The 15641-nt window shown below is 42.0% G+C and overlaps 1 protein-coding gene across 9 annotated transcripts in view; it reads left to right on the forward strand.

Moving 5' to 3' along the window:
• Positions 1 to 15641, forward strand: part of mbpb (myelin basic protein b) — a 189474-nt gene that overhangs the window by 141215 nt on the left and 32618 nt on the right. The gene's annotated exons all lie outside the window — the stretch shown is intronic.

Consider the following 15641-nt stretch of genomic DNA (forward strand, 5'->3'; position numbering starts at 1 on the left):
CTTGACCTGCTGAGTATTTCCAGAGTTTTCAATCTTTATTCCTCACTGCCCTAGCCAAACTCCGCTGAAATAGCAGAAGTGGAGAATGTGCCTGAACTTAAAAACCCATATAATGATCACTCTTTCACAGATATTTATAAACAAATCCATGATTTGTTAGTCATGTAGTAATGTGCAGAGTGAGTGACAATTGCTCCTGAGTCAGATGGTTATACACAGAACACTTTTTGCTCAACACTGGACCACAAAACCATTTGCTGATACTCAAGGACAGTACCAAGGGAGTGCTACATGGTAGGAGCTATCTTCTAACTCACAATTCAAACTATGGACATTTTTATTCTCAGTCAAATGTAAGAAACTCAATGCCATGAATTCAAAAGGCAGAGGTGATCTTGTTAATGCCTTGGTCAGCTTGAGTTATCGCTCACTTAACATCAAAAGCATTCGGTTGTTTTTGCTATTTAATGGGATCCTCCTTGCCATTTTCTCCTCCCTGTGATGACTACACTTCAAAAGTATGGTGCTCTGCTGTGAAAGTGCTTTAGGACATCCTCAAAGGGACATGGGAGTGACTAGGATTGAGGAATAAGTGTCTGCAAGTCACTGTTCCCACTCTTCACTCTTCCAAATCCTATCATGGGATCTTTAATGTCCACCCCAACGGATGTGGTCATGGTTTAATGTCATAGAAAAGTACTGTAGGAAAATGTTACCATAATATCTTTGAGCCGAATCCTGATTGCAAAATGGGCTTGGTATATAGTGAAATGAGTACCGAGTAGATCGTGCTACTCAGGAAAGTTTAAACTAATTTGGCAAGGGGCTGGGAGCCAGAGAACCAGGTCAGAAAGTGGAGGGGTGGAGAGGTAGGTAAATGTCGGAGCCAGTAAAAACAGACAGGAGCAACGTATAGATAATATGGGGTGGTTAGTTTGAATTGTGTGTATTTTAATGCTAGGAGTATTATGGGTAAATATGAAGAACATAAGAATATGGATCAGTACATGGAACTATGATGTTGTGGCCGTTACAGACACTTGATTGAGAAAGGGTGTTTAATGTCCCAGTGTTTTGATATTTTAGAAAAGATAGTGTGAGGTGAGGGAGGTTGGGGGGGTGGGAAGAGAAGAGTTGCACTAATTAGAAATATCATAGCTGCACTCGGATGTAACAGAGGCCATTCCACTGAGTCTGTGTGCATAGAACCCAAAAATAGATGCAATGACTCTGTCTGCAGTACAATCCAATCACCCTAATAGCCAACGGGACATTGAGGAACAGACATGCAGGCAGATTAAGGAAAAATGTAACAAGTGTACAAGCAATAGGTTTGTTATCATGGGGGACTTCAACGTCCTTAATATAAACTGGGGCATTCTTAATGCAAGAGGCTGAGATGAGGCAGAATTTGTTAGCTGCATCCATGAGGGTTTCTTAAATCAATATGTAAATAGTCCAACAAGAGGAGAGGCAGTACCAGATCTGGTGTTGGCCAGGTGACCAACTTTTCAGTGGATGAGCAGTTGGAGAACAGTGACCACAACTCATTAAGTTTTAAGATAGGATGAGATGAGTATGGACCCTTGTGGGAGAGTATTAAATTTGAGTAGGAAAAATTATAAGAGCATTAGGCAGGAACTAGGGAGAACTAATTGGGAACAGCTGTTTTGGGCAAGTCCTCATCCAACAGATTTAAAGGCCAACTGCACAGACTAGAGGATGGGTGTGTTTCAGTCAGAAGGAAGGACAAAGATGGCAAAGTAAGAGAATCTTAGATGTTGAGAGAGGTGAGGAATTTAGTCAACAAGACAAAGCAGAATTATGTAAAGCTGAGGAAGGTAGAATCAAACAGTCATTGAGGATTATAAAAAAAAACCCAGAAACAAACTCAAGAAGAGAATTTGGAAAGCCAGGAGGGGCTCTGAAAAGTCATTGGGAAATAGGATTGAAGACAATCCCAAAGAAGCCTCAGCATCACGTCCTTACTCTTATATTCTAGTCCTCTCAGAATGAATACTAACATTGCATTTGCCTGCCTTACCACTGACTCAACCTGCAAGTTAATCTTCAGGTATTCTGCATAAGGATTCTCAAGTTACTTTGCACCTCTGATTTTGAATTTTCTTCCCATTTAGAAAATAGTACACACCTGTATTCCTTCTACCAAAGTGCATGACCTTCCACTTCTGTGCATTATATTCCATCTGCCACCTCTTTGCCCATTTTCCCAATCTGCAGACACCTCAACACACTAACTGCCCCTCCACCTATCTCCATATTGTCTGTAAACTTGGCCACAAAGGCATCAATTCCTTCATCAAAATCATTGACATGTAACCTGAAAAGAAGTGGACCCAACACTAATCCCTATGGAACACCACTAGTTACAGACAGCCAACCAGATAAAGCCCCATCTATTTCCACTATTCCATTAAGCCAATCTTCTATCCATGCTAGTATCTTTGCAGTAATACCATGGGATTTGATCTTACTAAGCAGCCTCATGTGTGGGACCTTATCAAAGGCCTTCTGAAAATCCAAATACACAATATCCGTTGACTCTTGTCTATCATGCTGACTTTAGCCCATTTCGTCATGTGCCTCCAAATATCCTGAAACCTCATCCTTAAAGATAGACTCTAATGTCTTTCCAATAAGTGAAGTCGGGCTTGCTTACTTGGGTCCCTGCCGCCTAAGTGGAGCATAAGCCATCAATGGCTCCCATCTCCATCATCTGAAGTCGGTGGTATGATTGGAGTTCATCAACGCTTCTGCAATTCATTGCATTCACTGCATAGGGGATCAGCCTGTACAACTTCAGCAGAGCCCTGTTGGTCTGTTTCCATCTCTCTCAACAGTGACATAGGGTTGAACTTTGACAAGCGAAGACAGACCATAGGCTAAATGGACTATAATTTCTTTTCATCTGCCTCATTCTCTTAAACAGTAGAGTGACATTTCCAATTTTCTAGTCCTACAGAATCATTCCAGAATCTAGTCATTCTTGAAAGATCATTACTAATAACTCAAATCTGTTCAGATACCTTTTTCAAAATCCTGGGATGTAGTCCATCTGGTCCAGGTGACTACCTTCAGATTTTTAAGTTTCCAAGCGCCTTCTTAGTAACAGCAACGACACTCATTCCTGTCCCTTGACATGCTTGCACTTCTGGCATTCTTCTAGGGTCTTCAATAGTGAAGACTGACACAAAATCCTTAAGTTATCCACCATTTCTTTCTGCCGCATTACTACCTTGCCAGCATCATTTACCAGCAGTCCAATATCTACTCTCGTGTCTCTCCTACATTTCATGTATCTGGGGGGAGAAAAACTATATGGGTCCTCTTTTATATTATTGGCTAGTTTACTGTCATATTTCATCTTTTCTCCCTTCATGGGTTTTTTAGTTGCCTCTTTTTTAAGTTTCCCAGTCCTCTAACTTCCCAGTAATTATTGCTTTTATGCTGTCCTCCTTTTATAATACTACTTCATCTTTGAAATGTATCTTTCCTGCACCGCCTTGATATCCTCTAGAAGTACCAGCCACTGCTGTTCTGCCATCGTCTCTGCTAGTGTCCCCTTCCAATCAACTTTGGCCAGTGTCTCTCTCATGCCTCTATAATTTCCTTTACTCCACTATAATACTGATACATGTAATTTTAGCTTCTTCTGAAGCTACAGGATATCATATTATCGCTGCTTCCTAAGTATTAATTTACCTTAAGTTCCCTAATCAAAACTGGGCCATTACATAACACCTTATCCACCATTGTCATTCTCCTTGTGGGCTCAAGCAGAAGCTGCTCTTAAAAAGCCATCTCGTAGGCATTCTACAAATTCCCTCTCCGCTGAAAATCAACACCAACCTGATTTTCCCAATCTACCTAGATTGAAATACCCTATGATTATCACAACAGTTCCCTTTTTATATGTCTGCTCTATTTCCCATTTTAATTTGTATTTTGCATCCTGGCTACTATTCAGAGGCTTGTATACAACTCCCATCAGGGTCTTTTTACCTTTGCACTTTCTTAGTTGTGTCCACAAAGATTCTACATCTTCCAGTTCTATGCCGCCTCTTTCTAAGGATTTGGTTTCATTTTTACCAAGAGAGCTACCCCTCCTCTGTCTACCTGTCTGCCCTTTTTTTTAATAGACTATATATCTTTGGATATTTAACTCCCAACAAAGATCTTCTTTCAGCTACGTCTCAGTGATACATCATTCCTGCCAATCTCTAACTGCGCTATAAGATCATCTACCTAATTCTGTATACTGTATGCATTCAAATATAACACCTTCAGTCCTGTATTCATCACCTTTTTCAATTCTGGCCCCCGACTCATCTGACTGATAGCATTTCTGCCCTATCATCTATCTGTCCTTCCTCAGTTTTACTACACGCTGCATCTAGTTGTTTACCAACTGCCCCTTCCTCAGCCCTATCACTCCCATTTCCTATTCACCTGACAAATTAGAGTGACCCTCTCTAATAGCTCTAGCAAACTTGCCTGCAGGGATATTGGTCCCCTTCAGGTTCAGTTGTGACCTGTCCTTTTTGTTTCATTGTACCTTCCCCGAAAGAGATCCCAATGATCCAGAAATCTCAAATTCTGCCCCCGCTCCAATTTGTCAGCCACATGTTCATCTGCCAAATCATCCTGTGCTTGCCCTCACATAAATGACCTGGATGAAAGTGTAAATGGGTGGGTTAGTTAGTTTGCGGATGGTACGGAGATTGGTGGTGTTGTGGATAGCATAGAAATAGGCAAAGGATACAGCAGGCTATAGATCAATTGCAGATATGGGTGGAGAAATGGCAGAGTTTAACCCAGCCAAATTTGAAGTGTTACAACTTGGCAGGTCAAATATAGAGGAAAGTGCAAGACTTCATAAGTGTTGATGAGGTGAGGGATCTTGGGGTCTGAGTGCATAGAGCCCCTGAAAGAGGCTACACAGGTTGATAGGCTGGTTAAGAGGCATATGGCATGTTTGCCTTGATTAGTCAAGGCATTGAATTCAAAAGTCAGGAAGGTATATTGCAGCTTTATAAAACTCTAGTTAGGCCTCATCTGGAGTATTGCATACAGTTCTGATTGCCCCATTATCAGAAGGATGTCACAGCTTTAGAGAGGGTACAGAAGAGGTTTACCAGGATGCTGGCTGGATTAGACTGTGTGCTTTAATGAGAGGTTGGACAAACTTGGGTTGTTTTCTCTGAAGCGGCGGAGGCTGAGGGGAGATCTGAGAACTGATACATAATTATGAGAGGCATATGTAGATAGAGTAGACAGATAATATCTTCTTCCTAGGGTTGAAATGTCAATATCAGAGGGCAAGCATTTAAGGTGGGGGGGGGGGTAAACTATTACACTGAGAGAGGTGGGTGAAGGAAATGGAAGGATAGGCAGAGGTGATTAGTTAGTTGACTATTTGATCACTAATTTAGTTGTTTCAGCATAGTCAGCTGAAGAGCCTGTTCTTGTGTTGTACTGCTCTATGTTCTTTTAACCACAGTGAGAGATTATTCTACGATCAGTGAAGAGGGGCCATTCAAGGCAGCCAGCTGTTTCAAATTAAAGGACAATTGCAATAAGTTCAAATTTCTCCCACTGCCTTTTTACTCTTAAGAGTAGATCTGAAGGGTGAAGAAAACTCCTTTTGCTCCCCTGCAATAACATGTCAGTTTATCAAAGTTTATTTTAGTACCAACTGGAGTTGGGTCTTCCCTCAGAAGATCTCGCTCCTCGGGTATAGAAACATAGAAAATAGGTGCAGGAGTAGGCCATTCGGCCCTTCGAGCCTGCACCGCCATTTATTATGATCATGGCTGATCATCCAACTCAGAACCCCGCCCCAGCCTTCCCTCCATACCCCCTGATCCCTGTAGCCACAAGGGCCATATCTAACTCCCTCTTAAATATAGCCAATGAACTGGCCTCAACTGTTTCCTGTGGCAGAGAATTCCACAGATTCACCACTCTCTGTGTGAAGAAGTTTTTCCTAATCTCGGTCCTAAAAGGCTTCCCCTCTATCCTCAAACTGTGGCCCCTCGTTCTGGACTTCCCCAACATCGGGAACAATCTTCCTGCATCTAGCCTGTCCAATCCCTTTAGGATCTTATACGTTTCAATCAGATCCCCCCTCAATCTTCTAAATTCCAACGAGTACAAGCCCAGTTCATCCAGTCTTTCTTCATATGAAAGTCCTGCCATCCCAGGAATCAATCTGGTGAACCTTCTTTGTACTCCCTCTAAGGCAAGGATGTCTTTCCTCAGATTAGGGGACCAAAACTGCACACAATACTCCAGGTGTGGTCTCACCAAGGCCTTGTACAACTGCAGTAGTACCTCCCTGCTCCTGTACTCGAATCCTCTCGCTATAAATGCCAGCATACCATTCGCCTTTTTCACCGCCTGCTGTACCTGCATGCCCACTTTCAATGACTGGTATAATGACACCCAGGTCTCGTTGCACCTCCCCTTTTCCTAATCGGCCACCATTCAGATAATAATCTGTTTTCCTATTTTTGCCACCAAAGTGGATAACTTCACATTTATCCACATTAAGTTGCATCTACCATGAATTTGCCCACTCACCCAACCTATCCAAGTCACCCTGCATCCTCTTAGCATCCTCCTCACAGCTAACACTGCCACCCAGCTTCGTGTCATCCGCAAACTTGGAGATGCTGCATTTAATTCCCTCATCCAAGTCATTAATATATATTGGTATAATGTACCAAATACCAATCTAATATTTAGCATCAGTCTTGTACTGTTCATGTTGATTTCTAGTGAAAATTGGCTTCGAGGAATTAGTGTGGGGAATAATTCTGATGCACTTCAGATGAGAAAAGGAAAATAGGCAGACGAGCTTGCATCAACACACCTCATCTCAAGTTCTCTCACTTGGCTTCTGAGCATTTAAACCGCATAGTGTACTTGCCTAGAAGATGACAGGCTTCCTGCATCCTGACACTATCTGAACCCAATGAAGTAATTACGGAAGTGCATTCTCTGTGATTGTGTTAGAAACACGACTGCCAATTTTCATGCAGCAAACATGCACAGAAAGCAATGAGATGGTGGCTGCATAATCTGTTTGAGAATGAAGTATTGCCCAGGATCCTAGGACAGTCTTTGCTGCATCAAAGTAACACATCTGTAGGAGCTGTTACTTACACCTGTGTAGATCCCAATGGCTTGACCCATGTTCAAAGTAAATTAATTATCAAAGTATGTACATGCCACCATATTCTGCCCTGAGATTCTTTTTTCTTGAAAGCATCCACAGTAGAACAAAGAGATACAATAGACTCAATGGGAAAAACTACATACAAAGACTGACAAACAACCAAGGTGCAAAAGGAAACAGCCTGCAATACGAAACATGCAAGTAAATGAATACTGAGAACATGAGTTGTAGTCCTTGTAAGTCAGTCCCTAGGTTGTGCAATTAGTTCAGTGTTGAGGTGATGTAGGTCCAGGAGCCTGATGGTTGTAGGGTAATAATGGTTCTTGAACCTGGTGGTGTGGGATGTGAAAGCACCAGGAAGGTAGCAGTGAGAAGAGGGCATAGCCTGGATGGTGGGGGTTGTTGACAATGGATACTGCTTTCTTGTGGCAGCCTTCCTTGTGAATATGCTCAATTGGAGTGTCAGGATATAAGTTGGGGTCAGGATTGGATTTTTTTTAAAGTCATAAGCCCTCATCCTGAGGTTGAGTTCAGTTTGGCTGTAATCGAGTCAGGTTTTAGTTCATCAGCTGAACAGGTGGTGAGCAGGTTCTCACTTTACCATCTCCACTCTAACAGTGTAGCTCTGCTTCAACACTGCATGGGAGAAACTGCCCAGAATCCGTGCTCAAGTCTTTGATGTGCAGAGGTGCCTACGGCCATACTGAGGAGTGACACAGCAGGTAGAGCTACTGCCTCACAGCGCCACAGATCCCATTCAATCCTGACCTCTGGCAGAGTTTTCATGTTCTTCCTGTGATCACATGGTTTCTTTAAGTGTTCCAATCTCTCCCACGTCCCAAAGACGTGTGGATTGGTAATTGGTCACTGGAAATTGCCAATAGTGTACAAGTGAAAGGCCGTTGATGGAAATTTTCATCGTTTTCATTATGTGCCGTATCGTATGATGTGAGTGATCATGGTTGTTGTTGGCAAATTTTTCTGCAGAAGTGGGTTGCTGTTGCCACCTTCTGGGCAGTGTCTTTACAAGACAGGTGAACCAGGCCTTCATCAATATTCTTTGGAGATTGCCTGCTGGTGTTAATGATCACATAAGCTGGACTTGTGATATGCACCAGCTGCTCATACGATCATCCGCCACCCACTCCCATGACTTCGAGTGACCCTGAATGGGGACCTAAGCAGGTGCTACACCTTGCCAAAAGTTGACCCGCAGGCTAGTGGAGGGAAAAAGTGCTTTACACCTCCTTTGCCAGAGACGCATCTCTACCCTGCCGTCCAAAGTTGATGGAAATATTGGGAGAGCAAAACAAGTTAGGATGAGGTTTGCATGAATATGGGTGCTTCACCCTTATGATTATATACACCTCCATAAGGTCACTCCTCAGTCTGAGTACAGTTCTCTCACCACAATACAAGGACTGACGAGAGAGTGGAGAAGTTTAAAGCTATTGGGGCACATTGTAGCTTTGAGGAAAAGGTGCTATTGTGTGACCCGCTGAGACCCCCCAGCTTTCTCCAGCATCTGCATCTTAGTGGTTTAATTATGAGAAGATGGTATTGATAGTGTGCTTTGCTTCAAACTTTTGTTCAGTACAATCTGTACTTAATGTTAAATAAAATCAAAAAATGCAGGGAACACTCAGCAGGTTGGGCAGCATCTGCAAAGAGAAAAAAATAGGATTAACATCTTTGGCTGAAGATCTTTCAGCAGATCTCCCTGCTTGGTTGAGGAATTGCACATTTTCTCTTTTTTTCCAGCATCTGTCTTTTTTAAAATGTTCATCTATATTGAAAATTGCCTACATGAAAGCTGCTGGCTCTTCCTCCTCCCCACAGTCACGTTTAAGGTCTCTTTATAAAAATAATTTGTGCTCATATAGAAGAAATAGAAGAGACTATAAATGCTGGAATCTGAGCAACACACAATCTGTTGCATCTGTGTCTGGGGAGGGTGAGAGGAATTAGTACATAGGAAGAATACATGGCAGTCCTAATGCAGGGTTTCAATCCAAAACTTTGTCGAGTCCTTTCCCCCTAAATATGGTGCTCAACCCACTGAGTTCCTCGGCAGATTGCTGTGTTTATAAAGCAGCTCTCTGATCTCAGTTCACCTCAAGTCCTTTCCAGCTAGTTAAGTACTTTTCAGGTCCAGCTTCATACAAAATGTTGGATGTATGACTTATGGATTAAAGCTCCCACAACAGTGGTGTGACAATGGCCACATTGTCAATGTTTTGAAATGTATTTGCTGGATTATTGTTGACCATAAACACAAAGAAAATCTTCGAAGTAATGGTTTTGTGATTAAAATGAAGGAGAATGGATGTTTCTTTTCCTTTGAAGCAAATGAGGCTGGGTGGAGGGCAGGCAGTGAGTGACCTAATACAGATATACAAAATTATGAGTATAATATGTACTTGGTAGATGGTGAGAAACTTCTCTTTGGCAGAGTTATCCAAACTGAGTCAGGAGTAGGAGATTTAGAGGGATATAAGGAGATCTTTTTTCATGGTTGGATCACAGGTGGAGTAGATATTTCACATTTTATAAAATTATCTAGATGAACATTTCTAAGCCTTGGCAATTGAAGGCCAGGTGCTGTTAAATGGGATAATTATAGATGGGTGTTTAATGGTCAGCATGAACATGGTGGGTCAAATGGCATGCTTCATTGCTGTTTGACACTGATGAGACCTCCTAGTATCTGTTCTGAATAATAGGTAAAACACAACAACAGCAGGTCCTTCAGTTCTTTGTGAGTATCTCTGATATATGTAGTAGAATTTATTGGTTTGTGATGCAGAATGAAAATAGTGAGGTAGTGGTCATGGGCTGATTTATTACCCATTCAGAAATCTAATGAAGTCAAATGGCGGAGTGAAGAATCTATTCCTAAAATGTTGAGTGTGTGTCTTCAATCTCCTGTACCTCCTTCCCGATTGTGGCAATGAGAAGAGGGCATGTTCTGGGTGATGGGGATAATCTCCTTAATGGGTGCCGCCTTTGTGAGGCATTGCCTTTTGAAGATGTTTTTGATGCCCACGATGAGTCTGGCTGAGTTTTCAACTCTCTGCAGCTTTTTCTGATCCTGTGCAGTGGCCCCTTCATACCAGATGGGATGCAACCAGTTAAGAGAGCTCTTCAAATTCACATTTTGGCATGAATTCCTTTGTCAGAACAAGTAGCATACATCAGAAGAGCTTGAATTCAGAAGTTTACAGTTCTCAGTAAGGGATAACCCCTTAGTTCCTTCCTCTTTCAAAAATGCCTTTGTTTTTTTTTTCAATTTACAGAGCAACCCAAACAGGGAACTCAAGGAAACTGATGGGAACATGTGATGTAGAAGAACATTAAATCCCTGGCTGGTCTGGTAAATCCAGCCTTGCTAAGCTTATTGTCAAATTATAATATCATGCAGAATAGACTTCAGTCCCTGTGATTTTTGGAAGAGAATTAACAGAGGTGTTTAATATTGTTAAAGGATTAAAAGGATAATTAATATCATTAAAGGAAAATCTAAGATAGATATTCGCCCTTCAGTGTGGAGACCAGAATAAAGAAGAATAACCATAAAATTAAAACTAAACTATTCAGCTGTGTTATGGCATTAAATCAGCCATAAACTCTTTGAATTGTAGAATTGGATTGACGGATTAAATGTTCCACATGTTCCTCTGTATCTTTCAGAACTTGCATTTGTCTTAATCTCTAACGTGGGAGGAGAGGCATTTATTTGGTTTGTTATTGCCACATGTACTGAGATACAGTGAAAAGTCTTTTCATTTGCATGCCAGGCATTACTACATCAAGGTAGGAGAGAGATCGGGAGATCCAGAGTTCACCTTTATTTATGAGAGGTTCCAAACATTTACTTTCCTCAATCACTGCAGTCCAACTGAATGATGGCTATGATATAAGTAAGCAACTTGATGAAACCAGATAATGCCTCTTTTACATATTATCAAGTCTCTGCCTTGACCTTGATTTATAAAGACCATCTCTGTAATGTGAGTCTTTTTTGTCCCATACAACTCAGAATGGTACAGCACAGAAACAGAGCTTTTGCCCCACAATGTTTGTGCTGTACACAATACCAAATTAAACTAACCCTTTCTGCCTCGACATGACCCGTATTCCTCCGTTGCCCGAATATCCATGTACCTATCCAAAAGTCTCTTGAGCTCCACTATTGTTCTCGCTTCCGCCACGACTGGCAGCGTGTGATCCAAGCACCTACCACCTTGTCCACACATCCCCTTTAAATTTTTCCCCTCTCAGTTTAAACTATGTCCTCTAGTATTCAACAGTTCTACTTTGGTATTCCGCACCTCTCATAATATTGTAAACTTCTATATGGCTGATTGAGAGGTATGTTAACTTCTCAACCAAATGGTTTTGCCAAGTTACCAATTCTAAGAAATGGGACAGATAACTTGATCTTAGTTACTAATAATAATTTAATTTTTATCTTTGTGGATTGAAGTTCACTAGCTTTTAATTTTGTAGAAACACCACATGCTGATAGTTTCAGTAACTAGCCAGGATATTAGGAGTCAATGAAAGATGAGTTGGGGAAAGAGTTCTGCATTGTTGTAATGTTATTGTTACTCTTTTATTGCAACTCCCTTTCTACTTGGTTCTGTGAATGTTCATGGATCTTAGCAGTAGGAAGAAAGGGACCAGCCGTAGTTTTACAATATGTTCACTTTTATAATTCGTCACAAATATTCTCAGGCAATACCTCTGGGTCAAGTGCAATTTGCTTCCAATCTTGTTGTCTGGGATCTGAGATTGGTGGGGTCGCACAGTGTCCAACATGTAGCTGGAGGTGAAGAGAGGAAATGCTACTGGATTTATGTGTGCTCCCATTAAAACACTTGAGTGCCAACCCCAGTAAACCTTTTTCTATTTTAAATCCATCAGATTTGACTGAATGTGTTCAGAGTCTCTATGCCTGGCCCTGGAGAGGACACAGATATCGGTTTGTTTATCCTGCCAGGGGATCTGGAGGATTTTGTGGAAACAGCACTGCTGGTACCTCCCAAATGATTCAATGTATCTGGTGTAGGCAGTCCCAGCCTCAAAGACAAGGAGGGATCACTGATGCTCATGAGACACCTGTCCCCTGCTAGTTCTTGCTTACCACTTCCCTTCACCTTTTTATACTGGGTTCTCCCCTCTTTCTTTGTAGTCCAGATGAAGGGTCTCGACCCGAAACGTTGACTGTCCATGTCTCTCCAGAGATGCTGCCTGGCCTGCTGAGTTCCTTCAGGGCTGTGTGTCTTGCTCCATGAGTTCCGCACTGTATTTGAGGTCAGAATCTTTCAACAGCTCTTCCTTGGTCAAGAAAGGCTGTGCTGGTATGCTGGAGTCGGTGGTGAACATCATCACCTTTGAGGGATGGCTGCAGAGATACAGAAATCACAACCATCAGGTAACAATCTGGAGAGTGCTTTCCATGGTTTGTCTGCCAACCTGTGGTGTTTGTTTGTAACTGCAGCCTATTTCAGTCACAGACACCGCAGTGGCTTTCTGACGGGTGAAGGTAACTCAAATCTTTTACCTCTTTTCACTAATATTACCAAATTAATCCATTTGTAGAGATCACGTTGGCCCCGATGTTGCTGGAAAGCTGTGCCAGCTTATATTCTCCTCTGCCTCCAGAGTACAAACTCAGCCTCCTGGTCAGAATGTGATGTTTTTATATTTTATTTAGAGATACAGCACAGTGGCCTTTCCAGCCCAATGAGTCCACACCAATTACATCCATGTGACCAATTACCTACTTACCTGTATGTCTTTGGGATCACAAAATAAAAGCGCCTTTGAGAAGAAATAAGCTGCAGATGCCAGGAATGTGCAATGGAAGCAAAAACTGTCTGAAATACTCAACAGGTCAGGCAGCATCTGTGGAGAGAGAAACAGTTAGAATTTCAGTTAAAGAGCAGCCTTGGGGATGAGAAGTTATCAGGGTAGAGTCAAAGTCAAAAGCCAAAGTTTATTGTCACATGCATAAATGCAATGGGGAAAACTTACTTGCCGCAGCTTCAAGGCACTTAGGATTACATATTCAGCATTCATAAGAAAAACATAAATTTTCAGAAGAAAGAAAATCAATTGAACAAATAAAACAATGTCTACGGTGGAGATGAGATTAGATTATGAGGACACTCAGTCCTCGTTTATTGTCATTTAGAAATGCACGCATTAAAAAATGATACAACATTCCTCCAGAAAGATATCACAGAAACACAGGACAAACCAAGACTAAAACTGACAAAACCACATAATTGTAACATATAGTTACAACAGTGCAAAGCAATACTGTAATTTGATAAAGAGCAGACCATGGGCATGGTAAAAAAAAATTCTCATGTCCCGATAGCCCCATCATCTCACGCAGATGGAAGCAGCGCAAACTTGCCGATGCAGCACCATTGGAAGCACCCGACGGCAGCCGACTATGAGTCCGTCCGAAAACTTCAAGCCTCCGACGCCAAGCACCATCTCTGCCGAGCACTTTGACCCCGTCCCAGCTGCTGAGGACTTGGGGTCTTCCCCTCCAGAGATTCTGGATCACACAGTAGCAGCGGCAGCGAAACAAGCATTTCAGAAGTTTCACCAGATGTTCCTCCGTGCTCTCACATCTGTCTCCATCAAATCAGGATTGTTCACGGCACCGTACTTGACAGATATCAGATATCGTTCACCGGAGTGGCCGCTGCAAGCTGCGTCACGCTGCCATCTTCTCCTCCTCCTGTATGAAGTTATAATGAGATTAGATCTGATGTTATTAAATAGTCGAGCTATTTATTTGCTCCTTCTCCTGATTCACATGTTCCTATGTTGCCATGCCCTGCGCCCTTGACGTTCTGGTAGAAGTTATGTGTTCGAGAGGTGCTGTTGAAGTAGCCTTGGTGAACAGCTGCAGTGCATTTTGTACATGATACATCCTGCAGGCACTGCCAGTCAGTAGAGGAAGGTGACAGACAGGATACTAGTTACGTGGGCTCCACTGTCCCAGATGGTGTTGGGCTTCTTAAAAGTGGACCTGCACTCAACTAGACAAGACAGAATGGCATTGTCGTGCAGCTGGTAGAGTCACTGCATTACAGTGCCAGAGAACCAGGTTCAGTCCTGCTATTGGCTGCTGTCTGTGTAGAGTTTGCTCATTTTTCTTGTGACTGCACAGGTTGCTTCCCACATCCCAAAGCCAAGTGAGTTGGTAAGTTAATTGGGTGTTGTAAATTGTCCCTAATGTGTGAAAAAGTGGTAGAATCTGGGGAGAAGTTGATGGGAATGTGGGGAGGATAAAATACGTGATTAATTTAAGATTGGTATAAATGGGTGGTTGATGGTTTGCATGGATGTAATCGCTGAATGGCCTCTTTCCATGTTGTGCCTTTCTTTATGGTGCTAAAATTCCACCAGACTCTTAGACTGGTCACTGAGTCATTATTAAAAGCTTTTCACTTTTGGACATTGTCTTCCATTTCTTTACATTACTAGATAAGAAGTTGGAGTTCTGGCAGTGAGTATAAATCTTACCATGGGACAGTAAAACTCTGATAATTCACTATCTAATTGCTTGGACACCCTGATAGTTTGGCATCTGGCTGATGAGGTGATGTGTCCAATGCTCCCTTTCAGACTCCAGAGATCCTCTTCCCACAATCCTTATTAATTCATTGGGACCCTGTTCCTATGTCCCCTTTGAACTCACTGGAATCTCTTCACACAATCCTTATAAACTTCCACACTTATAAGCTCACCAGGATCCAGTAAACTTCACACAATCCAGTTCCTGCACTCCATTTAAACTCACGGGAATTTGCTTCTGGCCTAGTTCAACTCACCCATATTTGAAAATGATGAATTTGAATTGTGTTGGGGCGTTACTAGGAATAACATCTAATCTGGAAAATCAGGTCCCAAGATGCTAATTTATCAGGGTTTAACTGCAGTTTTTAAATTTGAAATTGGTTTCAAAAGCAGTAGATCTACAGAGATTGCTGTAAAAGACCAGTGGTCTATGTAAGATGCCTTGCATGAAAGGAAACCTATTGACTTTACCATATCTGGTTTATGTAACTTCAAGCCTTATGATTACAAGAAAATACTTGCTCAATGAGATATTTCTGATGAATCAAAGGTGTTCAGAAAGGTCATTCAAGACCAGCTCTTGGGGGAAACTTGCAAAGCCACAGCAATAAATGTTGGCCTTGCAAATGACGCCCAAATCAAGTCTCAGGATCTAGTTCGGCCAGGCACACATCACTGTGCTGGGATACCTGATCCTCTTTGCATTTCTTGAGCACTTTATCTTAATGTAGTGAGCTGCCCCAAGACACCAAATTGTAAGCAAGATGTGTAAGTGAGACATGCAGTAGACCTTAAGAATTGTCTTGAAGGAGAAAGAGAGAGATGATTTTGGGAT

The sequence above is a fragment of the Mobula hypostoma genome, chromosome 1, assembly GCF_963921235.1.
Source record: "Mobula hypostoma chromosome 1, sMobHyp1.1, whole genome shotgun sequence".
Lineage (NCBI taxonomy): Eukaryota > Metazoa > Chordata > Chondrichthyes > Myliobatiformes > Myliobatidae > Mobula > Mobula hypostoma.